The 27635-nt window shown below is 48.0% G+C and overlaps 1 protein-coding gene across 3 annotated transcripts in view; it reads right to left on the reverse strand.

Moving 5' to 3' along the window:
- Positions 1-27635, reverse strand: part of MEAK7 (MTOR associated protein, eak-7 homolog) — a 1198349-nt gene that overhangs the window by 342891 nt on the left and 827823 nt on the right. The gene's annotated exons all lie outside the window — the stretch shown is intronic.

Raw genomic sequence — 27635 nt, forward strand, 5'->3', positions numbered from 1 at the left:
CAAAAGCTAAGAAACTCACCATCACAGCAGTTATTATACAATAGATTTTTGCAGCACACAGTGACTGTACATTTGGGAAGCTCTGTCAAAAGGGTTAAGTGGCTTCACAGATACTGTATCACACTGCATCAAACATCTTTCCTCAGATACAAATCTCTGCTTAAGACTTTGAACAATCACAGACACAAATAGTCATGTTTGAGGCTTACTTACTCGTGTGATGCAAATGAAATGCTTTGAGAGTATAGGAGGAGAAAATAAGCCCGAGAATAGCTTAAACTAAACAATTATGATATACTGTGGTCTGAAGTACAATTATTTAGCTAACAAATCAAGCTGCAAAGTGACAGATGCTCTTAACATGTAAAGCAGGAGTTAAAATGATGCATTTTACTGCACATTTAAAGTGAAAATTGGGCAATCAGCCACACTTTCTACAATCTGTTATGTAGGGTAACCATGGAAAAATCCAATAGATGTCAAGTCAACAAAAGCATACAGGAGCATTTTCACAATGCCTTTTAGCCCACAATATATGTCAGCATTCTGTCAGGGCAAAACACATTATCATGTTGGCTCTGCCCATGCTGCTTGCATCAATATATGCTAGCATTCCTTTAGAAGAAAATACTCATGTTTGCTTTGCCCATAATTTCATCAATGGTATTCTAAGAAAACATTCATACTGACTCTGCCAACATATGCCAGTATCCATGTAAGAACTTGGCGTTGCCCAGAGTGCCAGTAAAATATGCAATATCACTGAAAGAAAATATGTCCATTGTGCCTGCACTAACGTAGTCCACCTCTTCCAGATTCCTGCTGCACAAATATTGCCACCTCCGCCAATCACAGATCTGAAGCCAGCCAGGTATGGATGCACACATTCATTCATGCATCCCTACAATATACACTCTCTCATTCACACGCGAACCACTCACTCATTTAAATTTACACCAAAAGATACACACTACAACCTCTTTCACACACTCGCCCATAACAGCATATACACTGAATGTGGCCTGTGGTGAGTCAGAGGCACTAAACACCCTTTATATGGGGGAGATAAAGTCACAAAGGACTGGGGTGGTTCAGCCACTACTCAATAGGTCAACCACAGGGTGGAAGAGGAGGGGTTCTTTCCAGCTCGCTGTCCCACAGAGACATGCAAATATTTCCAGCTCGCTATCCCACAGAGACATGCTAACATCCTCAAGAACAGACCCCTGCAGTCTCCCACCCAGAAACTCCATTCTCCAGAACACAATTTAAGGGAGCAGACCAGCCTGCCGAGCAGAATAGAAAACAAGCAAAGGGTGTTAGCCGACCTGGTACTCCAGCGTCCATACCAAAGGAGATGCCACATAGCTGCAAAAGTAAATTCCAAAATGGTGCTGCATGATGCGAATGCTTATAAAAACTTGCAGTGCCTATTGATGCGTAATTTAAAAAAAATGGTACGGGGTACAATAATCACTGACCTTAGATAATAATCATAATCAATTCGTTTTTGGCTGTGTAAGCCTTACATCTGTGCACCTCTCTTGCATTGCATCTGTGCCTCTTTTTAAAAAAGGAAATTTGATTTTGGCTCTATGTACCTTACATCTGTGCACCACTCTTGTATTGCATCTGTGCCTCTTTTTAAAAAGAATATTCGATTTTGGGCTGTGTGTACCTTATATCTGTGCACCCCTCTTGCATTGCATCTGTGCCTCTTTTTAAAAAGAATATTCGATTTTAGGCTGTGTGTACCTTACATTTTAGGCTGTGTGTACCTTACATCTGTGCACCTCCCTTGAATTGCATCTGTGCCTCTTTTTAAAAAGAATATTCGATTTTAGGCTGTGTGTACCTTTTACATCTGTGCAGCTCTTATCTATTGATCCTCTATTCTTTTCTGGATTGCATTTATGCCTTGTGACTACTTCCACTAGGTCTCCTGGTGAGTTTAGCTAGAACTGTGCTTTGCAGCCACACTTCTTGCATTCCTCAACTATCCTCTGCCGCCACTATGGCTCTCTCCCTTCTCTCCTATTTTCTCTAACTGCTACACTACCACCTATCCCCCCCCCCTCTCTCACGAAGTCCGTCAGGAAAAAGCACAAAAAAGACATCTTGAGAGCAGACCTTGGACTTCCCATCGCAGACACCCAAGTCAGTGCTTCCTCGAGGAGAGGTTTTCACTGATATCCTCTTTTCTTTGTCCCCAATCCAGATCTGTGGACCCCCCCATCTCATCTCCACTCTCCCACCTTCCACATCTACCATTAATGGTGGCACAAAGTGGGAAGTTCTTTTGGCTGGCTTCTCGTCCCCTTGTTGCTTCGTTAATGTCTATCACACAGGAACTATCCTGGTTCAGGGTCCACAACTCAACCTTCTCTTTGACCAGATACTGCTTTCTCTCATTAATTTCCTTCCTTCTCCTGCATCTCCCCTATCACTCTCTCTCCCTCCTCTGACTGGTGTACCACACCCCTGTACACCACCTCAGAAAACTTTCAAAGGCAGAGACCTCCTCCATTTGGTGACATTAACGCTCACTCAGCAGACAAAAAAAACTCTGCTGACATCTTCCTCCTCCTTCTTGAAGACTTTGAACTCGACATTCCCGCTCTTACTGAGACTTGGTTCAATTCCAGCTCAGTCACTGCTTTGGACTCCCTGCCCCCCGACGGGTTCAAAATCATCTCCAAGCCTCAATCTCACCACACTGGCGGGGGTGTTGTCTTAATCTTCCCTGAGTGGACTCCTCCTTCCATCTTACCCCACCCAGCATTACTCTTCCTTTCAAAGCCTGGTTGGAAAATTGGTCATCTCTCCCATCTCCACCCTGACCATTACTACCAGCTACCGGCCTCCAGACGCCACCACCATGTTCCTCTCTGAGTGGGCTGACTTCAGTTCTTCCTTACTTTTCATCCACCTCCAACCTCCTGCTCCTGGGTGATTTCAATACCCAACTGGTCTCCTCTCGCTTTACACCCACTCTCTCCACAGACATCTGCACCTCTCTTTCCCTCTCCATTCTCCCTTTGTGCCAACCCACTCAGCTGGACACACTCGGAGACACTCTTGACACCCTCATACACTCTGACCTCTCGCTCTCCCCTCCACTAGTCACCCCTCTCTCCTGGACAGATCATTCTCTCCTTCCACCTGCGTCCCTTTGGCCCCCCTGACCGCCCCCCAAAAAGCCCATTCATCCTCATTCAACAACATCCGCCCGATGAAACGAGTGTCAGATGCTGCCTTTGCTTCCACCTTAATTCCCCCTCAGCTCCTACCTCCGATACTGCCTCTGACTCTGCTCTCAGCAACCTCCACCTTTTCATCGCCAATACCTTTGACATTCTTCCCCAGTCATGAGGATCCACCTGAAACCTGCTTCTAAGCATAACCCCTGGTATGACTCCAAGGATAACATTGGCTTCCTTGCCCCTGCACTCGCTGATTTCTGCAATCACTCTTTTGACACTGGATCTTTCCCCATCTCCCTTAAGCACTCCCTTGTGCGCCCATTCGTGAAAAAACCTTCAGCAGACCCTACCTGCCCTGCCAACTACCGCCCTATTTCCATCACTCCCTTCCTGGGTAAGCTGTTGGAGAAGCTGGCATTACCCCAACTCAACTCACACACCGAACTTGTTGATGGTCTCCACAACCATCAATCTGGATTTCGAGCATCCAGAGGCACAGAAACGGCTCTTCTGAACACCCGTGAAGAACTACTTGCATCTCTGGACTCCAACTCCCCTTCTGTCCTCATCCTTCTCGATCTCTCCTCAGCCTTTGACACAGTCAACCATTCCATCCTCATCCAAAAGCTCCACGATACCCTTGGTATGTCGGAACAGTTACTGGACTGGTTGACATCCTTCCTTACGGACCGCTCTTCCCAAGTCAACTTGGGCACCTTCTCCTCCGTCATTCTCCACCTGCGGTGTCCCCAGGGCTCTATCCTCTCCCCTTGGCTCTTTAACATCTACCTTGCCCTGCTTGCACGCCTCATCTCCTTCAACTTCCAGTGTTACGCAGATGACACACAGCTCTTATTCAAACTTCCTGCTGTCCCTCTTGCATCCTCCATCAACCCTAACTGCCTATCTGCCATTCATTCCTGGTGCACCTCCAACAATCTCTGACTCAACGCCTGTAAAACGGAGATCCTTCCTGTTGGGACCCCTGCTCCCTTCACTCTGGCCTTGCTCCTTGTGCTCTCGCCCGGCTCCTCCTTCTGAATCCAGAAAACTTGGAGTCATCTTCGACTCTCCTTCCTCCCTCACACTCAGGACATTTGCAAGAAGTCCCACTTTCACCTCTTCCTTCCGATAGGAATTCTCCCTTTTCTCACTTTTCCCCAGAGGCTCAATGTTACCCAAGCCCTGGTTCTCCATAGGCTTGACTATTGCAAAAGCCTCCTCCTGAATCTACCTCCGTCCACTCTGCGACCCCTCCAGCTAATCCAGTATAGGGCAGCAAGAGTTATCATTGGTCTTAAACCCAGGGACCACATCTCTCCTGCCCTAAAAAGTCTTCATTGGCTCCCGGTTGTTGCACAGATTAAGATCAAATCCCTCTGCATAAGCCACAAGGCTGCCTGGGCCCGAGGACCACACTATGTCCAAATTAAACTTACTAAATACTCTCCCTCTAGACCACTTCCTTTCTCTGGCACCAACACTTTGTGTGTAAAGTGCTTTGCTAAACAGAGGCAAGGTGGTCGATCGCTTTCCTCAGCTGACTTCTTCCTATGGAATAGTCTCCCCTGCCTCTGTGCCTTGAGCAGGACTTTCTTAAATTCCGGAAATCCTCAAGACCTACATCTTCACCTCCTCCTTCCCCTCTTCTCTTTCATGCTAATCCCACAGTTGCTGTGATTGGTGTCTGGGGCCCTTATGCATCCTTGGGGCCCTGACCTCCCACACCCAATCTGCCCAGCTCCTGTCTACCCTCAGCCCTTGCCTTGGCACACCCTCCGCCTCGAAGGTTCACACTTACTCCTAACGTGGCCCCTGGCCATATAGCACTCATCAACCCAAGCACTTCATCTGTGGCTCACCCATCAGCCTGACTCCCCAGCACTTACGGCCTCTGCACTTTTTTCTTGCTGCACTTGCACGTTCCAAATACTCACGAGGCATAGTAGGTTCGTCCTTCCTCCCTTTCCCTCCACAGCTCTTATTAATTATTGTGTTTGGTAATGTATTTCACTCCATTGCTCCCTCCCCTCACCCTGTGGGCTCTTTGAAACTGTATTTTACTTGCTGTATAAGCACCTAACAAGCAACAAACAAACAAATCAATCAATCAGGCCTACAAAATATGCAAGTGATAGACACTAGGCAAGTATGAAATCTTGTGCTGGGTGAATGCAAAGAATTGAGGGGCTAACTTTTTATGCCTGGCTAATTGCTTGCAACTTGACATTTGTTTCCTTGATCATATGATAATGGGAATTAAGAATCCTAAAAGCCATAACCAATCCTGGGGAATGATAAGAAAGTAATTGTGGAAAAACTAGAGTCAGTCTTATGAAATACCTCACAGCCCCAGGGGTATAAAAGGGTCAGGCGAAGTTCATTCCGGGTGTTGGATCCAAAGGAAGGAGATGTAGCTGCGGATGCTCCCATGATACAAGGGGAGACTGCTGAAGAGAAGACTGGGAAAGTGACTGCCTGGTGGCAGGGCAGTAATAAGCCTGACAAGGCTGGGAAGAGAGGCATAGAGTTGCTAAGCCCTGGAGGCAAAGCTGAACAGAAGGGCGCAACAGCCTTCTCAAGTCCTTGAGGGAATTGAAAAACCAGAGCCAAACGTTGCTCCCAGTGACTTACAGGGAAGGATTGAGGCCAATCGCAGGAGTGAAAGAGAATATCGGCAGCCTGTAAAAACTCTGAATGAAAGTGTAGAAAAACCCATTAAGGTCAACGTTCAGTAGGGACCTTTTGACAGTCCTTAAACCCAGGTCCAAAAGGGGCCTGTTGTGATTCCTGAAACCCAGGGTCCAGGGATGACTTGGCATTTGATCTGAGAAACCCAAAGTGCAGGAGGGACCTACTGTGCATACTTAGAAACCTAGGGTTTAGGAGCGGCCTAATGTGAAAACTTGGAAACCCAAGGGCTAAGAAAGACATTCCGTGAATCCAGCAGACTGAGGGCAGTGGGAAGCTTAAATGTGAATATTTAAGGGCACAGAGATGCCTAGGTAGAGAAAGCTCTGCAACTGAATGCCTGGGAAAGATCCTAAAACTGGCGGTGAAAGCAGGGAGGCTGAATGAATCTTGACATTGAGCGACGCTAGAGGGAGCCTTCCCAGGAAATGTGGTTTGCTTTGCTTTTCATTAACTCTGAGCTGGAGAGTCATAGTTCAGGATTATTAAACTCTTGAGTTGGCCACATCGTTTTAACATTTCCTTTGTATGTTGAGTAGCCTAACGAGTAGCAAGGCCTTGGAAGGATAGGAGTGTGAACTTTTGTTGGACTTTTCTCTTCAAAAGGAGATGGATGTGAGGGATAGACCCCATTTTGCGTTATCCTATTCTGATACAGTTCACAGCAGATAATCACTCATTATTTGTAGACTTCCCCTTAGAACCTGTGGGTGTTTGTCCAAACAAAATCCTAAGAATCTGGTCACTAAATAAATACCTGTTACACCACACCTTGCATCTTTGTGTCAAGGTCCCCCGCACTCATTCACATGCGTAACACGATACAAACTCTTAAATACATACATATACTGAGTTTTATTTTTCGTACCTGCAGACCTGCACTCCAGATGTAGCCTCAAAAATGGAAAGATGGCCCTCTGGCTCCCGCGCACCACATAAACAGGAACCAGACGAAGCATGGAGAGTTTCCTGGTTCCTGACATACGCAATGGTGCCAGAGTGCCACCATCGCTCCAAGCCGCAACAGATCCTCTAAATATTCAGGGAAGCACAGCAGCACCACTTATGAACACGTTTACTGAACTGAAGTCTTCTGAACCCCTGGCCTGCATCCCAAAAAGGCCACCCAAGGCTGAGGAAGCAAAACGGCCCTCCAGCCTTGCTGTGCCCATTGTGCAGGGGTACTATTGTCAATGAACAACCAAGTTTCCCTGGAAAATTAAAACCATTCCAGGCGTGCATAATCTGGTGCGTGTGGCAGCTGAGGGAGCATGCAGTGTCTTCACTGGGCTGGCATGGCTCCTCCATAATAGGTCGCTGGTCGGCACCATGTTGCCCATTATGGACGAGCCACCCCGGTCACTTGCATACCAAAAACCTGGAGAGGTTGCATCGACTGGGTTAAGAATGTAGAAACCTGGGGGGCATGGCTAGGCAGCACGCCATGCGATTGTGTCTGCTGTTTGCTCAGGGATAGTGCGCCCAATCCAATGTTAACCGGCTATGCAAGGCAGCTCGTTCCTTCAAATATGTCCCCACAGTGGTGTCCCTGACCGAGGAGCTGCTCCGGCAATCAAAACCACAGCATGAGAAGCTGCAGAAGTGAAGAATTTTCCCTCCAACAAAGCAGCCCCTACCCCACCAAAATGGCGGCCTGTGCACCCGAGAGGTAGAGACCAAGCCCCTTGGCCAAGTGAGCGAGACGACCCAACGGTGGAGAGTCGCCCAGCCAGCCCCACCAACCCGCCTGATAACCTGGCCCTTCAGAGCAGGCCATGAATTGAAGAGGGAGAAGGAGACCTGGTCCCTCCTACAGTGGGAGCCCAAGCGACGGAACAACCGCAGACAGGCCCAGCAACAGAGACACTGGGTACAGGGGTCCTCCAGAGATCGAAAATCGTGTGTGCAGGAGTCACTCAGCAATCAGGGAGTGGGGCCATTTGTACCCAAAGGGGTGAAGAAGGTGGCAGAGGGAAAGGTTGGAAATTGGAGGGTAAACTTCCATAGAGAGTGGAAGGTGAATTCCAGGAGAGGGGTCAGATAGCAAGGGAATCAGAAATAAAACCATGAGAGGGGAATGAGGAGATACAAGGAGAGCTATAAAAAAAAGATCAGCCAGCCAGCCTAGGAAGGTTACAGTACACCATGTCGATCCAAGAGAGGCACAGAAGATAGGAGGAAGTACAAGATGATGCTGTGGGAGGCGATGATAGAAGTAGAGAGGATGAGGAGAGGTCCAGCTTAAGATCCCAGAGAGGTAGAGAAAGTTTAAAAAGCTATGGTAGGTCTTCGCTCCTCCAAGACTTAGAACAATAAGGGCCAAGCAGAGTAGAACGTGCAACTGTCTGTGGGATCAAGAAGCCCAACAATCGGTCGCACAGAGAGGCCGGATATAGTTTATTGCTGTTGGATACAGGACCCCAGAAAGCCTAAAACTAGTATTTTGGATGACAACCTGGACTATTGAGGAAACTAGAAGGAAGGACTTGATCGAATTGCCCTGTGCCCTCCAGAAAAAGGAGGGAACTGCAGGCACAGTGTCCTGGACCTCTGCCCGTAGTTTCGATAAGTTTATTTGAATCTGCTTCCTAATTGTTTTGAACTCCTTTAATGGCCATCCAGCTCTGGTATACACACAAAAGGAGAGTCATTTGGTTTTTAGTCTAATTTCTGGTCACAGTCACCCTAGGGATGAGGTCACTTGGACAGCATTTCCATAGAGGCATTTTTACCATACTTGAATTTAATTTAACACCTATATGTAAATGAAATATTTTGTTGGCAACATTTTCTCATACAACCACAGTCTGGCACATCACAGCACTGAAGAGATGAGATTATTTGCCGAATTGGTGAAAGATTTTTGGCAGTGCTGCCGCCAAAATCGGTGCGATTAATCTGGCAATGTTATCACTCCTTTCCTGGTAAAACTCTCTCCGCAGGTGGCTGGGAAAAGGCAGAAGCTGCCTGATCCTGTCCCTGCGGGTGGCTATCTGAAGGAGGACCACATGGGCGGAGATGACCCTTGTGGGACTGGAGAGGCGTTATCAGAGGAGAGATGGTATTGTCCCTTCCCTCTAGAACCCGATGACCCCCTCTCCCTAAATACAACATACCTTTATGGCATACTGTAATGTTGCATTAGAATGGCCCATGATGACTAATATCAAAACTCTGAGACATCCCCCTTTACGCTCAGAACATGACCCCTGCCCCGAAGTCCCATATCTTTATGGCTTATTGTGGAGTAGTCCCAGTTCAACCACCTTACACCAATAGTAGAATGCTTTCTAACTTTCTTCTGTAAAGACACTGAGACAAGGAAGACCATGGGAGCAATACAGAGCACGGAACTGGAGACACACTCTAGTTGTTTGTGGAGTCCAGGAGGTGGCGCGATGTTTAAAAGCAGGGTTGTTCAACATGATCGAGGACTGGAACTCTTACTTAGTCACAGCTCTCAGAGATTAATCCAAGAAGTAAGGTTTTGAAGGATGTGTGGGGCCCCTTTCATTTAAACCTATTTGCTACTAAGTTCAATGGTCAATTTCCCTATTTCGCCAGCTGGAGGCAGACCCATTTGCAATATCAGACTCCTACCTCCACACTTAGGTCCCGGAACAGCTTGAACCCGTCCTCCATTCTGATAACTCAGGTTTTAGCAAAATTGAGAAAGGAGGATTTCTCAGGCTCCTCTTTGGACAATGCTGGTCAGTTTTCAGATTCTTCTGGAACTTTCCTCGGCTTCTCCAATCTTGAAGGCCCTGAAAACGAATCTCCTGGTGAATACTATGGGAGCAAATCACCTGATGTTGCTGGATGGAATTCTGAAGCTAACCACCTACAAGATTGCAAGCCTCACTAGGCCCTCTAAGGCCTTTTGACATCAGCTAGATTCATCATCATGGACTTGTGGGAGCCGTCCTCGACAAAAAGAGCTACAAAACCATTATATTAAAAAAAGACAGTCACAAGGGGGCAGAGAGGGCAACCAGGGAGAGTTGGTGTGTGTAGCAGGGTATCAAATCTCATTTCTGCTCATTTGGTGATGGTTGACAAATTCGTAGCAAACTTGGCCAAAGAGAACAAGGCAACTGCAGTATATGGTGCTCTGATATTAGGGGGTCACAACCTATTGATGAGTGCCCCAAAGAGCGACACATACTACACTGTCAGCTTCCTTAGGGCATTAAGTTTGCAAATATACATTATTCAGGGGATCAGTGAGCTGCTGCGACTTTTCAACAATTTAACTGACAACTGATCCCTATCCCAAAAGGTACTGTGCGATAAACTTGCTATGAAATTGTTATGATATGTTCTAGGTGGAATATAGAACACGTAACACTATGTGGAATGTAATCTCATGGATTGTATTCTAAGTTCCTGGCACAGAAGTTAGAGTGTGGAGCTGAAGGGAGAGAGCTGTGATGGAGGTTTGTCGTATAGATCTTAATAAATGTATTATTTAAGTTTACCTGTGTGATATTATGCTTTCCATCAATGGCGACGAGTTGAACTAGAGGAAGACTATCCCGCCATGCAGGCATCCAGAGATGCCAACCATACTGCTGTTCTCCAAGGATTTCCCCCAAACTTCCCTGAGGGAGGTAACTGCTCCTGTCATCCTTTACCAGAAGTGGCCTTGCCCAGTTGTCCGCAGGCAAGTCTCTTCCCGTGAAAAGTTCTGTTGAGCTCCAGCGTACAGCTACGCTGGTTGGGTTCAAGGGAGCCCAATGGGTTGGAGATGAGTGGGAGCAGCAGGCAAGCTGATCCTGGGCTGGAGAACAAAAGAAATCGAGGGACATCACACTGGTGCCGAGCTGGCAGCACGTAGTCGTGCGCACTATTCATATAATGAAGCAATCTCCTGCATATATTAGTGTGTTAGAGGAAAGAACCCTTTTGTTGTGTCCGTGCATCCGGTCATTTGTGTTATCCCAACTTTGCCATAGTAACCCTACATGGAGAATAGCAAGGACCTAAATAATATTGAAGCCTTACTGTGTTGCCCACAGTGCGCTATATGTTGGAAAAGCTAATACAAAAGACACAGAGTGTATGCAAGTGTCTTCTCCGGTGAGAACGCCCGAATTGTTTGACAGTGCTTCAAAAGCCAATAGTTCTAAAAAATAACTATAAAATCCAAAGGAACATTGCAACAGCACGGTGAAGAGAAAGTGATAAAATAAAACAATAAAAAGGATAAAGGGCAGTACAATAAAGGGATAACAGGGCTTTGCCCGGTGTGCCTGGCTCCACTGTATGTATGACTTCTCCAGGACCAGTCAAAAAAAAGTGGAGTCAATTGATAAAGGGATTTTTACATTATATAAAGGCTGCTTGTGAAAATTCTTTTTCAAGTGATAGGAAGCTATCCTTGTTAATGCACTTTTTGATTTATGAAGGGCAACACATCTATAACACACTATCTCCATTAGTGGGCAATGGTGGTGATGGTGATCCTGTCAGTGAACTGGAAGTAGCTCTCCTGAAGTTGGATTTACTTTTTAATCCTAAAACCAGTACCATCCTGGAAAGGTATAATTTTGGGATTCGTGTTCAAGAACAGGGGAAAATGTCGAAGAGTATGTAAGGGCACTCCGCCATCTGGCTCTAACATGCAAGTTTAAGGATTCTTTTGATGAACATATTCGAGACCAGTTTATGACCCACTGCAATAGTAACAAAATGAGAGAGGAATTGTGGTTGAAGGACGAACCCACATTAGATGTAGTATTGGACATAGCGAAGCGTGTGGAACCTTCCATGGCTTGTGTGGCGAAATTGACCGAGAGTGAGAATAAATCTAGAGGTCATGAAGATTTCTGATGGTAAACAAAAGAAGAAGGGGAAAAAGAAGATAACAGAGTAATGGAGAAAATAAGGTTTTCCGAGTGAAGGGCCAGAAAATGGAATAGTGTCTATGTTTTTGTTGTGCCATTAATACACATTTTGATGGAAAGGACATTTCGCTAACTGTTCTAAACATTTTCAGTCTAACCAAAGAAAAGTTTTATATGTGACTGAAGAGGAGGATCAAGGATCATCTTCGGGGGAAGGAGAGTGTCACATTGAAAACATTACAGTGAATGTAGTTCAGGGTGTGGATGAGGAAAAGCACGAGAACCCATATGCCATAGTATGTGTAAATGATTCTGAGGCAAAGATATCGCTCATGTCTAGAGATGTTTTTGAGAATGTATTTGGTGGTGATGTCAGAAATGTACTGGAAACAGATGTGAACCCTGGTGGTTACAATCTTGATAAAAATTTAACTACTACGATATTTTAATGCCAAGTTTGAATTTAAAGGGAGAGGGCGGAGGGAAAAGTGTATAATGAAGAAAGGAGCAACCTTGTTAGGATTGCGTGATCAAAACGGGTTACGGGTAAGACTAGACCCTAACACAGGAACAAACCTTACATGTGAATATCTCAGTATGTGAATAATTTAGAAAGGTGTTTGGAAGATAAAAGGAATGAGACATCAAATTATTTTGAAGCGAGGTAGTATTCCCGTGGCAGCAAAGTTGTGGCAGAGAAGTTCCGTTCCATTAGTACTGAGGGATGGGGTAAAGAACCAACTTGAGAAATTACTCAGCATGGGCTTAATAGAGAGGGCAGGTGGTGTTCAATGGATTTCACTTTTAGTAGTTGTAAAAAAACGTCTGGAGAGTTGAGATTGTGTATTGATCTACGCGAATTGAATAGGAGTGGTTATGGATAGACATCCACTGCCCAACATGAAGGAAACGCTAGCCATGGAAGAGTGTTTTCTCAATTGGATATGGCTTTGGCATCTCACCAACTGGAGCTGGAAGAACAGTGTAGAAAATTGATAGTGTTTATAACGCATGAGGGAATATTCCAATTTCGGAGGATGCCCTTTGAGCTAGTATCAGCATCCTCTATTTTCCAAAAGGTGATGGATAAATTGTTCACAGGGATGAAAGGTGTGCTCTGCTTGCAGGATGATGTGTTAGTGTGTGGAGAGTCTGAGGTTGAACATGATATTGATCCTGGAGTAAGTGTTGAAGATTTTGGAACAGAGAGGTGTGACATTGAGGGAAGAAAAATGTGTTTTAAGAAGAAACAATTTGGCAAAACGAAGTGTCAGAAGCTGACATAAAGCCAAAAAGTGAAATGGTAGATGCGTTAAAAAAGGTTGGAAGACCAGAATCTAAGAGTGAATTACGTTAATTTCTAATAGAATTTTACAAACAATTTGTAAATAACTATGCAGATAAGGTGTCTGAAATGAGAAAGTTGCTAAATAAAGGAGAAGACTTTGTATGGAGTGAAAGGTGTGGAAGGGAATTTTGTGAAACAAAAGGAAATAGGTTTGGCACATTCTTTGAAGAGTTTGTACACACACAAGATGAGTGTGATCACTGTTAATGCATGTGATAATGGCATAGGGGCTGTTCTATCACAGATTAAAAAGGATGCTGATGAGGAGGTCATTGCCCATGCGTCAAAAGCTCTGAGGGGCTCTGAGAGACATTATTCTGTCTTGGAAAAGGAGGAGCTAGCTTTCCATTGGGCGTTTGAGAAGTTAGAAAATGTTGCCTGGGCTACAGAACTTGTTATAAGGATGGATCATAAACCTCTTCCATCTATATTTGAGTTTAAAGGTTTAGATAAGGTGTAAGGCGTGTAGCCGGTTGGGTGACACGAATGCAGGGTTACAAATCTGAAGTTCAAGTTATACCTGAAAGGAAAATATTTTGTCAGACTGCCTATCGAGGTTGGGTAATCATAGAGAAGTCGAAAGTATTGTAGAGAGTTCGGAAATGGTCTTTGTGAACCATGAGGGAATTGTAAACAAGGAAGAATGGTTAGAAGCTACGAACAATGATGAAGTGCTGATGCGTGTTAAAGGATATGTGAGTTTGGTGTGGCCGAGCAAAACTGAAATAAGTCAGGGCGAGAAGCCCTCTTGGGAGGTGGGTGGTGAATTGTGTGTGGTGGATGAGTTGTTGTTTTGGTGGGAGCATGCTTTGCTAATCTGAAGGAAAATTGTGGTTTTGGCCCATCAGGGCCATGTTGGTGTGTCACGGACCAAGGCGGTACTTTGGGGAGAATATTGGTGGCCATGTTTTGATCGAGATGTTGAGGAGATTGCCGGATTGCATTGAGTGTGGTAAGGTTGGGAAAGGTGAGGTTGCCAAAGGACAACAAGTTGTGGAGGTTGCTATTCCCAGAAACGTTTGGGATGATTTGGCATTGGACATTTTAGGGCCTGTGGAATTTGAAGGATGAGGAAAGTTTGTTATAATTGTGAGAAACCTGAAGGTGTCTCACCCGCTGGTCCCTGGAGATCTGTCATCCAGGTGGGCCAGAACACGCCCAACGCTATTGAATCCAGTACCTGGGGGTGGACCAGTGGGCGAGGAGCGGTCTTCGGGAGTGAAACTGGGACACCGAAGGTTGAGATGCGGTACCCCCTTCCTTGCAACACCTGTTCCCCATCCTACCCTGTAGGATATTTAGAAGATCTACACCCCCCCCCCCTGTTTTCCGACACAAATACTTTCTTACACAGTGACAGACAACCGGCTAACACCAAAGGCGTTAACCTGACATGTCCCAACACCAGGGTCAGGCAAAGTCAGGCAATTGATAATAACCAGACACACCTGATGGCCCTTTACCTTCCCCACAGGGATAAATGGCAGAGTACGAGAGCACACCACTAGGAAGGCCAACCGCATATGGCAGCAGTTATTCCAGATCGGCAGTTCGAACAGAGAAGAAAGACGGCGAGACTCGAAAGGACGACAAGAGGGAAGTGCCCTTGTCCTTTTCAGCCCAGACCAGCAAAGCCTCTGTAAAAAGGAAACATAAGGGATATACAACTGACGTGTGGAGTAGCAGATGTCAACAGTGTACAGGAACCTCCCATGCTGATAACCCAGATGGGGAGACACATTTGCTACTGTGGTATCGTCCTTGACTCCAGAGACAAGAAAGTTCAACACAGCCAGTGAGTTGAAGGGGGATGATAGTAAGCCGGGCTGTATTGAACTGAAGGTTGCAATTGGCAACATATCGTGAATGCAAGGACCTGAGAACAAAGAACTTGCATGCTTGTGCGTAAAGGGGTCCTGTGCCACTTGGGTGCTCATTCAAAATACTCAGACCAGGACCTGTGTTGAAACTACAAGTACCAGAAGGACCTAGGAGAGGGTGGCGTGAGGTGTCTGGGTGGTCCTACAAGGGTCGTGTGAAATCCTTTGAACAATCGAAAGTCTCTGACCATTTGCCAAGGAAAAGCTTGGGGAAGGAAACCCCCACTTTCCGAAAGGTTGTGAAGTTGTGAATGAATGCAAGTGTGAACCCGATGGAGGGATGCCGAGAGAAAGCTAGCGGAAGGGAACCCCACTTTCTGATGAGATGAGCAAATCATGAACTGTGTTAAAGAATCATGAACTGTGTTATAAAGATGGCTATGTGAACCCGATGGAGGGATGCCAAGGGGAAAGCTAAGAAGAGTGAATCGTGCATGGTGTTAAAAGTAAAGTGAACTGTGAAATTGGCAAATGTGAACCCGGGGGAGGGATGCCTGCAATCAGGGTGAAGCATGATACACCTGGAACATTGTGTTGATATTAAGAGTGAAAGGCCATAGTGAACCCGACGGAGGGAGGCCCATGTTGCAAGAAGGATCCGAATCAGATGAAGGGCGATCCAAGGGGCGAGGAGCAATCCTCCAAGGTGCAAGATCACTGAAGGAACTTTTTGTTTGTTGTTTTTGGTCCAGCAGGCCTTCTAAGGCAAGAGGCTTTGTAGAAAAGAGACTTGGCCCCTGAGGGTCCAGATATTGTTGACAGGAACTGTAACCTTATGCTACCGAGACCCAGGAGTGTGCTGTGCTCACTAGTCCCGCCTTGTTCCGTGCCAAAAACGTAGTTAAGGGAGACCCCTGACATACCTTCCGGACTTATATCATTTTGTGAACACTTCTTTCTTTTCTAGTGAACATTACCCCACACTATTTTGTAACTTAGCAGTAAGGATTGGCAATAGTTTTTTCTTAGTATAGGCCTTTTGATTTGAAAAGATGCCACTAGGACTGCCTTTTTATTATTTTATGGTTGTAGCTTGCTCCCATCTTAGATTTAAATTGGGTGTTTTTGCTCCCTCCTTTATACAGTTTAATAAACACCCTTGGACTGTGATCACTTGTGTCTGTCTTTACTGTTGCCACCATGAGTTCCTTACATAGTGTTAACTGATTTATCATCCCATTGGACAGAATATAAAATTGTACGCGAGATTCGTGGAGACACCATAGCTGAGTTTATATAGGAGGTGTTTGCAAGAGAAGGAGTACCTGGTAGTATTTTGACTAATAATGGAACGCAGGTTACCAGAAGGTATTTTGTATAGTTTGTGGGCAGGTGTGGAATAAAACATAGAAGGTCAGCACTTTACCATGGTGGAGAGAATGAAGAGATGTATCATGGATGCCATTCGCATGGCTGGTGCGTGTGGCGAAGATAAGAAAGTGGCTATTCAGGAGAGATTATAAGCGTTGCGAATGCCGCCGCATTCTGTCATGAGTGTAAGCCCATTTAAATTGATGAGAGGTCGGAAAGGAAATACCAAAGTGGTTCCTCCATGGCTTGGAAGAGCGAGAGAGACATATTGTGTAGTGGATGAAACGAGGATGAAATTAAAATAAAAAAATAAAAATGGGTGATGAGAAAATAAAAAACGTGTTAGGTAGGAATTGAGAGTAGAGTGTGGTGATTGGGTGAGAATAAGAAACTGAGTGGTGAAGAGAAAGGGGGATTTGTTGTACTCTGACCTTGTACAGGTGGAAGCTTTGTTGAAAGCGACTGTAAGGGGGGGAGGGGATCAGGTGTGGAACAAATACAGGATTGCAATGGTGACGAGGAGATAAATCAATTGATGGGAGGAGATTTTTATGATATCTCCTAGGTGGAATATAGAACGTAAAACACTATGTGGAATGTAATCTAATGAATTCTATTGTAAGTTCTTGGCACAGCAGTTAGAGTGTTGAGTTGAGGGTAGAGAGAGCTGTGCTAGGGGTTCATCGTATAGATCTTCCCATCTGAAATTGTGTTTGATCACATACAAAAGTGTGTTGGACGTTAGAGCACTGGCTGTTTTATTTTTACCTGAAGGGCTTCTTCAAAATCTTTCGACATACTAACACTAACTTGGCATCTGTTTGATACCAGTCGCTCTAGAGAAACCATTGGCTTTGTGTAGGGTTCTCCTTTAGGGAGTACAAGAGAATCTCTGGTCCTGAAAGCCCTGCAGTTAATTGTTGGGCTCTGGAAGCAACTCACGTCTCGGCACGCAAACTTGCATGTTGGATTAAGTGGATGTGGACCATACTGGAAAGAACAAGTTACTCTCTTACCTGGTAACGTTCTTTCGATGGGATGGTCCGACGACGCATTCCATATCTATGACAGTAATCACCACAGCTGTGCTGCTTCGGAAAATCTTTCGGCGTCTGTGTCCTGCTTCAATGACGTCGATACGCTGTCCTGGAGGGCCTCTGTCGAGCTGACATCACCGGATGTTATAAGTAGGACGCACGACGCCCGTAGCCTCAGATGTAGTTTTTTCCCCAGAAAGTGTGGCACCAATCTACTGCCAGTATGACCACAGAAAGCCTTGCGGAAACGTAAGCTTCAAACGCAGAAGAAATTATGTAGCGGGGTAGGCAGGGAGGGAGCAATATGGAATATGTCGTCGGACCAACCCATCGAAAGAACTTGTTCTTCGAGGGGATTGGGTCCTCCAACGTATTACATATCTATGACAGACACCCAAACAGTACCAACGTAGTGACGTGCAAAAGTATGGACCGAAGCCCAGGTGGCTGCATCACAGATGTTACGAATAGGAACACCACTCTGCAGGGCAATAGAGGCAGCCATACCAACAGTAGAATGGGCCTGTAAGCCTACCGGAGGGTCCTTTACCGCCAAGCGGTAACATTCCGAAATTGCCAAGATAATCCATTGAGACAAAGTCTGCTTAGTAACAGCCTGTCCCAAACGCCTTCCAGCGTAACCAATAAAGAGCTGATCGTCCACTCTGACCCGGGACATGCGTGAAATGTAGAAGCTTAAAGCTCTCCTGGATCCAGCCTATGGAGCCTCTCCTTTTCCTTACCAGGATGTGGAGGAGGATAAAATGGCGGAAGAATAATCTTCTGGCTTAAATGAAATTCCGACACCACCTTCGAAAGAAAGGAAGGACGAACTCTAAGGACAACCCTGTCCTTATGAAACACAGTGAAGGGTGGCTTAACTGAAAGTGCCTGTAACTCACTCACTCTGCAAGCGGAAGTGACCACAACTAAAAATACAGTTTTAAGGGTTAACATTTCAAAGGACAAGAATGTAAAGGCTCAAATGGAGCACCCATTACAAACTTGACAACAAGGTTCAAATCCCAACCGGGCACCTGGAAAGGTGACGGAGGGAACACATTAGTGAGCCCTTTCAGAAACTGAGAAATGAAAGGAATTTTAAAATAAGAACACTCCTCAGACGAGCGCTTAAATATAGAGAGCGCCTCCAGGTAACCTTTAATGGTACCCACTTGCAAGCCCCTGTGGGCTAAAGAAAGCAAAAAAGACAATCACAGGAATGTCACATGAAAAAGGATCCACATTCTGAACCCTGCACCAGTCGTAGAACTTTCTCCAACGGCAACGGTACAGGGACTTTGTCGCCGGCCGTCTGGCCAAAAGCAACACCTCCATCACGTCTTCAGGGAGGTCCCAATCCTTATACATCAACCTTTCAGAAGACAAGCGTGAAGCTCGAGGGATCTGACCTCTGGATGGAGAACCTGACCCCCCTCCCGTGAGACCAGATCGTCTCGGTAGGGAAGACGACGTGGAGGGCAGATGGACAAGTCGAGAAGGTCCGGGTACCACGTCCTATGGGCTCATGCCGGAGCAATGAGGATAATCCGGGAACCGAACCTCCGTAACCTCCGCAGCACTTGCGGGATGACGGGGACTGGAGGAAACACGTACAGCAGTGGGAAGGACCACTCCACCACAAACGCATCTCCTAAGGCTCCCCTTGGAGGAAATTCTCCCAAGCAGAACCTTTCACACTTCCGGTTGACACTGGAGGTAAAGAGATCCACTTGAGGGGTCACCCAAAGGGCGAAGATCTCCAGGAGAATCTCCTGAGCCAACTCCCACTCGTGAGAGATCGCGCTCTGCCTGCTCAGAGCGTCCGCCGTCTCGTTTTCGTCTCCGGCCAGGTGAACTGCCGAGATCGAAATTTCCAGCTGGATGGCCCAGAACCAGAGCTGCATCTCCTCCCTGCACAGAGGAAGTGACCCTGCCCCCCCCCTTTTGTTGAGCTAGTGCATGGCCACTGTGTTGTCCGTCAGAATCAGGACATTCTTTCCTCGCACAGTCTGCAGAAAAGCCTTCAGGGCAAGCCTGACGGTCCTCAGCTCCAACAGATTGATATGGAGTCTGGACTCCGACAGAGACCAACGACCGCTGACTGTTAGCTCGTTGGCATGAGCTCCCCATACCGTGAGGGATGCGTCCGTCACGATCGTCACCTCCGGACGGGGAAGCCAAAATGGAGCCCCCCTCATCAGATAGACTTCCACGGCCCACCACAGAAGGTCCTGAGCGACCGAGAGCAGCACCTGAACGGGGTCCGACATCCTGCCGGAGGACTGAGACCACTGGAGCTTGAGAGCCCATTGCAGAGATCTCATCCGCAAACTGGCCCCTGGCACCAGAAGAATGCAGGATGCCATGAGGCCGAACAATCTCAAGAACTCGAACGCCGGGAGACTCTGGGCATGTTGAAACTTGTGCACCATCTGCTGAATGTGGTGAGCCCTCACCTGGGGAAGAAAACACTGCCCCAGGGACGTGTCGAGCACGGCTCCAATGTACTGGAGCCGCTGAGTTGGCGTCAAGTGGGACTTCTTTAAGTTAAGGGAGAAGCCCAGCTTGTGAAGGGAGTGGCAGGTGACAGACAGATGATCTAGGACTTGCTCAGGAGAGCGCGCCCTGATCAACCAATCGTCCAGGTAGGGGTAGATGTGAATCCCCCCTTTCCTGAGATACGCTGCCACCACCACCACCATGAGCTTGGTAAAGACCCTCGGGCGGAGGTGAATCCGAACAGCAGGACCCGAAACTGAAAGTGCGAATCGCCAACCGCGAAAGTCAGGTACTTCTTGTGCTTGGGATGGATCGGCACATGAAAATAAGCGTCCTTGAGGTCGAGAGACACCAACCAGTCCTGAAGTTGAAGGGCCTGGAGGACTTGAGAAAGCATCTTGAACTTGTCCTTCCTGAGGAGCTTGTACAAACCGCGCAAGTCCATGATGGGTCTCAAACCCCCGTCTTTCTTCGAAATGAAAAAATAAGGGGAATACCATCCCTTGTTCCTCTCTGGTACACGCACCAGTTCTATGGCGCCTTTCTCCAGCAGGGATTGAATTTCCTGCGCAAGGAGCGGATCCGGACTCTTCAAAGAGAGATTACCTGGTGGATTGTCGTGAGGCCTCTGCCGGAAAGGAAGACAGTAGCCGTGGGCTATGATCTCCAGAACCCACACATCTGAAGTAATGGCACGCCATTCTACAAGATTCTGCGCCAGCCTTCCCCCAACCGGAGAAGCATGGGCCTCATGACTGAGCTGAAGCGGCAGTGCCTGAGGGCAAAGAGGCAACTGCTCGAGCGGCCTTGGCACCTCGAGTACCTTGTTTTCCACCTCTGGCACTCCTACGGTTGCCCCTTTGACTTGCAGCTCCTCTCGATTTACTAAAGGACGAGTAATATCGAAAGGAACCTCCCCTCCATTGCTGTCCCCTAGAACGAAAAGGCAGAGGTTGGCGAACTGCAGCGCCCAACGACTTTGCTGCAGCTTTGGAGGTCTGCAACCTCTCAAGACTCAAGATGGTCACCATCAAAGGGCATGTTGAGGAGCCGGGCTTGCACATCCGGAGCAAACCCCGACTTCCGCAACCACGCAAACCTGCGTATTATAGGGCTCGCCGGCATGGACCGGCTGACGCAATCAACCATGTCCAGACCCGACTGAACGGATTCACACATGCCATCCTTGCCATCCTGCACGATAGCAAGGAAACCATCCCGTGCCTCCCCTTCGGGAATATGATCAGCCGCTAAGGAAATACAGTTCCACAGAGTGTGCGTGAAACGAGACAAGGCACTAACTGAGTTGGCAGCCTGAAGCGCCATACCCCCAGAAGAAAAACACCTTCTTCGCCCAACTGTCAAAACGTTTGTCGTCCCCATCAGGAGGGATGGTAGGGTACGATGCCTGCTTTGCGGGGGCCGTAGCCGCCTGCACCACCAAACTTTCCGGAGTGGGGTGTGTGGTCAAGAAGCAGGGGTCACCACTGGCTGGGCGATATTTCTTCGGCAAGGACTTGCTCACTGCCGGGAGACTCTCTGGAGAAGTCCAAGCCGCAGCCACCCTTCTCTGCAAGGCCATATGGAATGGCAGCACCGGGTCAATTAGTGGACCTTGGTCCAGGATATCAGTCAGGTCATCCTGCTGAAAATCCCCAGGGGGGGCAGACCACCCCAGATAATCCGTGACCCTCAACATGAGGCGCCGGTATGAGGAGTCAGCATGCGTTCCAGGCTCCGGCCTACCAAACTCCACCTCCGGAGAGGTGTCTAGACCACTGGCGGTGTGCAATGACTGACGCAGGTCCTCAAGTTGACTATGACCAGAAACAATGTCATCTGGAACCTCTGCAGGAACCTCACCTTACTCAGACCCCTCATCCACCTCAGAAATATAATCCAGAGGCTGGAAGGAGGGTACAGAAAAACAAAGACATGTTAAGACTTGGCCAGAGCCTTTCTGGGGGGTTCCACCGTGCCACGGGGTACCCCCGACAGCACCGCCTCGAAAGGCGTTGAGGGCGTCGACGGAATCGGCGTTGAGTGCAGCGCCAACAGCATCGACGGCTTCGACACAGGCCTCGAGGGCGGAGCCCCGAGCGGGTCTCTCGACAGCCTAGGCGCCAATGACCTCGACAACATCCTCGGAGTCGGAGCCTCGAGAGAGTCCGTCGACGACCTCGGCGCCGCAGGCGTCGATGTCTTCTTCGAAAATGTCACAGGTTCTCGTGGTCTCGAGGGCGTCGAGGACCGGGACAGGCATGTCTAGAGCGACCATCCTTGTCCAACCGGGACCTCGAAGGCGCTCGGTCGAGCAGCATCTCTAGAACGGTCACGGCCGGCGTCTTTTGACGGCACGAACAGACCAGAGCCCTGCGATTGGAAAATCGCCAAGATCTCCTTTCGGAAGGAATCCCATTCCTCAGGAGTGGAATGCTTGTTGGGACAAGCAACCCGCCGACGGGCGGAGTCCTCGGACGAGGACGGGGAGGGCGACCTGTGACGGCACTTCCTGGAGTGCCTCAAAGAGGCAGAGAAATGGCGGGACCGACTCCCAGAACGAGAACCCCCAGACTCACGACGACAATGCAGAGAGTCGCCCCTCCAATCATCCATCGAAAGACCAGTGGAACGCGACTTCCGGGGCTTGGCCACCTTACCCACCGACAGCTTCTTCTTATGCTCCCGCAAGGCCTTCGATGCGAGCGATTAGCAGTCCACACAGTCATACGTATCGTGGTCCTCCCCGAGGCACCAGAGGCAAGCGTTGTGCGTGTCCGTCAGCGACATCTTGGACCCGCACACCCGACACTTCTTAAACCCGGACCGCGGGGTGGAAGAAGCCGAAGACATCATACAATTAGCAAGGAAGAAAACAGGTTCGAAGAACCGAAAGAACAGGATTCAGTAGAATCGAGGCGCGCCGAGATCTCCGAAGCGAACACGTTTGCAGAAAAAACGGAACTGAGGCTACGGGCGGGGTGCGTCTTACTTATAACACCCGGTGACGTCGGCTCGACGGAGGTCCTCGAGAACAGCGTATCGACGCAGGGCGCAGACACCGAAAGATTTTCTGAAGCAGCACAGCTGTGGTGATTACTGTCATGGATATAGAATACGTCAGAGGACCCAATCCCCTCAAAATAATGTTACTTACACTAGTGACTGAAGTACTCCTAGTCCATTGTCCCCTTTTCTCCATGCTACATCAGCCTCCCTGCATAGGGATGGGACCAGAAGCATTTTGCCCTGCAAAAGAGCTTTTCCCCTATACATTTTGCATGGGTATGATGATGCCTCGCTAAACCCTCCCACCGGTGCCTCAACAGAGTCCCCTTTGTAGCATTGGATACAAGGCGGCCCATATTGGTATGGGGGATGGTGGGTGGAACGTATGGAGGAAAGGGGTCCAGGCCATAGCAGTTCAGGTACTGCGAAAACATTCAAACTGTTTTATTTCCTCCCACTCGAATGTGCCCCTGAGTGACTCAATTACCCTCAGGTCCTAAAGGTTAAGGACATTATGCCCCTAACTTCATGGAGCTCCAACTTAAGCCTGAATTTGCCAGAATAATGTCTAGAAGTGAAGGGGGTTTCATCCCCCAAAGCCCCAATGGAAGTTGATGGTATGAAGATCATGCAGTGCCCCATTAAAGACACATCACTTGCTATCTGTCCCTGCCCCACAGGCCCCGAAGAAAGCAATATTCATCCCTTGGTTATGTTTTAGACATCCATGTACCATCACATCACCTGATCCACTCACCCAAAAAACTGCCGTCCCTGTTGTTGGGGAAGCTCAGGAAAGTTACACTAAACAAGAGAGGGGGGAAAAGGGAACGTGTTTTAAGACAAACGGAAGCAAGAATTATCTGCCAGTTGCGAGCCACATATATTAGTTTAAATGCAAACACCGAGATGAGTGCATTTTTATAAACAAGAGGGCTCTTAGTTAACATATAAATCAAAGATAAGCAAATCATGACTATCAGAATGCTAGAACAAATAGGACCAAAGGGACAATGAATGTTGTATACTCCTAGCATAAATTACAATATGTTAGATACTATATATTTTAAGAAATGTGACTACATAGTAGTGTACACAATGGATATGGTAAACAGATAATTTAAGTATCGACTTGATAAATACACATTGATATCTGTACATAGACAGCAATGTTTCAAGTTTATATAGGTGGATGCAAACATTGATTCAGGACAAACGAGGACATTTAAGGAAATGACATGTAATTGTTCTGAAATGAACGAGTAACACAGGATTAGTGTATAGAGAGTAACGAGCAATCAATAATGAGGTGCGGTGCTTGGCAGACGCATAGGTAGAAACGTAACAAAAAGGGTGACCGCGTCTAAGTAAAACGGAAGGTTGCTGTGAAGGAGATTAACTCCTCCTCCTCAAGTAACAAAACCTGAGGGCTTTATATTACTGGAGGAAGCTTCAGGGAATCTGTATATGATTATGGAAACATAATTTTAAACATTATAAGTAGTGTTTTGTGTACAAGCGATATGGGAAGTGGGATGCAGGACATCCAACGATGACACAGAGATGTGTGAAAATGAAAACAAGTTAAAAGTAAAGCTAATTGTTTTAGGAATATGGAACTGGTTAATTAGAGAGAATGATTCTAAAATTATTTTGTGGGGAAGTAACAACATGCGATAACTAATTATTTCAACACTAGGTTCATGTGAATTGCAAACGCTTAAAGGCAAACGCTTGACAAATAGAAGCTAAGGGATAAAATATCAATCTTTAATATGAAGGAGTACGAAATATTGGGAGACAAGGGAATTAGTAATTAACAAATGTCAATAGTACAGTGCTTACTGAATAGCTTTTCATTATAGAGGAAAGTGATTAACCCGTGATTGGAAATCTATGTAAAGGTACTCATCAAACTGTAGTGGATACGCAAGCAAGATAATGGGTCGAGTTAAACCAAATGGCAAACAAAAACCATCAACAAAAATTACATAATCAGGAGCGCTGTTGAGCAGCCTAGAAAATGGCTGCCTAGCTGACCAGCTCTGTGCTTAGCCAACGACAATCCTACTACGGTGGCGGTTTACCTACACCTCTATAATCAGAGTGGGGAGCGCCTTGGCCCCAAACTCTGGGGAGATTGGATGCGCTGGTGCGGAGAACGGGCCTGCTGAATCCTGTCATCGGAACGCGGCTGCATTAGCCGCGCGGGCAGGGGCAGTGGCGAACGTCTGCTGGTGGGAGCGGCCTCACATCCGGATCCGGGCTGGTGCCTGCACCCTAATACTTGCACTGACTGCAGCGTATTACTGATGCGGGAGGCGCCGGCGGTCGCCCCCTGCCCTGCTTAGGAACCAGAACAAAGGACAACCCTTGCCTAGGTGTCGGCGGGCAGAGGTGCCGTGTGGCTGGGACGCCGCAGCCTGCATGATCCTCCGCTCTGCCTACGTACCCTGGCGCTGTGTCTCCTGCTGATCGGGGGAAGGTGGACCGGTGCTGTGGGCCCCGGAGTGCACGTGTGTCTGACATCGGCCCCTGGCGCTCCCTGCCTTATCTGTGCGCAACACCCAGGGTCCCCGCACTTACCACTGAGTGGCGAGCGGCTGGCCGGCGGTCCCTGGCCTGGAATCGTGGGCTGAGCTGGAGTGCGGCCCCCTGGTGCCTGAAGGAAGGCGAAGTTGCGCACCCACACCAAGTAAGTGTGCCTGTGGGGTGGGGGGACAGCCCCATTGCTACCATCAGGCCCTGCTCTGTGCTGGGCCCGCTCCCTGCACTGCATCTCTGGCATGTTGGCTCCGCGCTGCTACACCACCCTGGAATACCACTGAGCTGGGCTGCCCCATAAATATACCAGCCCCGCTGCCACCTGCACGTGGCCTCAGCCGCTTCTACTGGACTGCCGGACGGCACACACTGGTGCAGTGATCCGTCCCGCAAGATCCCGTCTCTGTCAGCCAAATAGCCGGAGGTGCTTTCCGGACCTCCTGACTTCAACTTCACTACTTTCATCCTGCTATTTACTGTCTAACCTTCGGGCCCCTCCTCACTAGGCTGCTGCACCACTGACTTTTGGGAGAGGGTCGCACTTGGCTGGGGCTCCCTAACATCACTGGCGCGAGCTGGTAGCACAGCCCCAAGCTAGATTCACCCCTGGGGCCTTCCCCTTGTCCGAGAGCACACACCGCGCTAGGAGGGATATCTGATGCCAGCCTCTCGCTGCTTTAAATGCCTGAGGCCTCATTACTTGACCCCGAACTTCCCAAGTTGGCCCATTGAGCGCAGCCCTTGTCTTACGTCTGGGCGCTGGTTCGGTCTCCTCCTGTGCTACCAGAAACTCGGCTCAGACCTTCTGGCCCCAATTTTGAAATACTGCTGTGCCCCGGCGCCTCAATAAAAACCGCCTGGGACCAGCACCGACGTCTGCATTGCCCAGATCTCCCTGTTGCAGGGGGGCCACTGGTAGGCTAACTCACCACTTGACTGGCCTCATTGTCAACAATCCGGTGGGCCTGTTTAGAAGAGACACTCTGCTGCTGTGCTGATGCATCTGCCTTAATTTTGCTTATATAGCTGTATATCGTTGATCAATCACCACACCAGCTACCAGTCCATACTCTCCACCCGGTTGCGGCTCTGTGTAGTGCTCCCTGACTCTGCCCACATCTGGGTGACGCCAGGGGCCCCGCGAGCGTGCAAGCGAATCCTGAGCTGCATTGAGGTGCCTTACCCCCCCTTAACGCTCCCCGTGCTCCCCATGTCCTATAACAGTGTGCAATCACCTTAGTAGTGGGGAAGACCACGGCCGGTTACTGCACGGCTAGCTCAAAGAAAACGATTGTCCACCCAAATAATGTGGAATAGATCCGGGGCGCTAACAAGGTCGCCACCATGGACAAATTTGCCAAAGCGGCGCCGAGGACAGATCTGGGGCAATCCTTTCACCAGCCAGGAGGACGTGTCTACACCTGCAGACATACCCGTCCCCGACCTAACCACTATGATGGAATCCATGGCTAAAAACGTTGCATCCTTCCACGAACAGCTGGACGACATCAATGCAAACGTGGTGTCACTCAAATCACAATTAGACCATACTGGCATCAGAATCACAGAGGTTGAAACCAGAATCGGAGCAAATGAAGATGGATTACATGCGTTTCAGGATACGGTGGCATCCCTCACTCGTGACTTGAAATTCGTGAAAGCAAAGTGTGATGATTTGGAGTCTAGGTCGCGTAGAAATAAACATTCAAATAATAGGGGTCCCTGAGAACGCTCTCAAAGGAAGAATGGAGCTAGCAACTGAAAACCTTTTTAAGGAACTGTTGGACAATCCTGATCTCAGGTATCTTGATTGTCATGAAGAGTATGGAGCCTCCGTCCCCAAGTACCACAAAGAGAGAATACAAGATCACTCCCTATGCCATCATTGAGGCCACAGGTGGGTAGTCCTCAAAGCCCGGATCCACGGAATGTTGATAACCCCAAGACCGCTGCAAAGGAAAGCTTAGGTTAGCAATCAAATGAGCACAGTACACAAGAGAAACTAAATAAGTATACAGGGGCTTACCTAAACAAGGGGTTGTTGTGACCCTATATCCTATGCTTGGTGTAGTTCCATGGAAGATGACACGTGGGGAGACTCTCCCCGATGGTAGAAGGGAAGGGAGGAACAGCAGGTTGGGCGTGAACCCCAACCTCCCCGCCTGTAGTGACTGAAAGCGAGCTGGAATCACAAAGGCTGATGGAGCTTGAAGACAGGAAAAAACAGATCCAGATAGGGCAGTCCGAGGCAGTCCAAATAACAA

The sequence above is a fragment of the Ambystoma mexicanum genome, chromosome 1q, assembly GCF_040938575.1.
Source record: "Ambystoma mexicanum isolate Mex_15411 chromosome 1q, UKY_AmexF1_1, whole genome shotgun sequence".
Classification (NCBI taxonomy): domain Eukaryota; kingdom Metazoa; phylum Chordata; class Amphibia; order Caudata; family Ambystomatidae; genus Ambystoma; species Ambystoma mexicanum.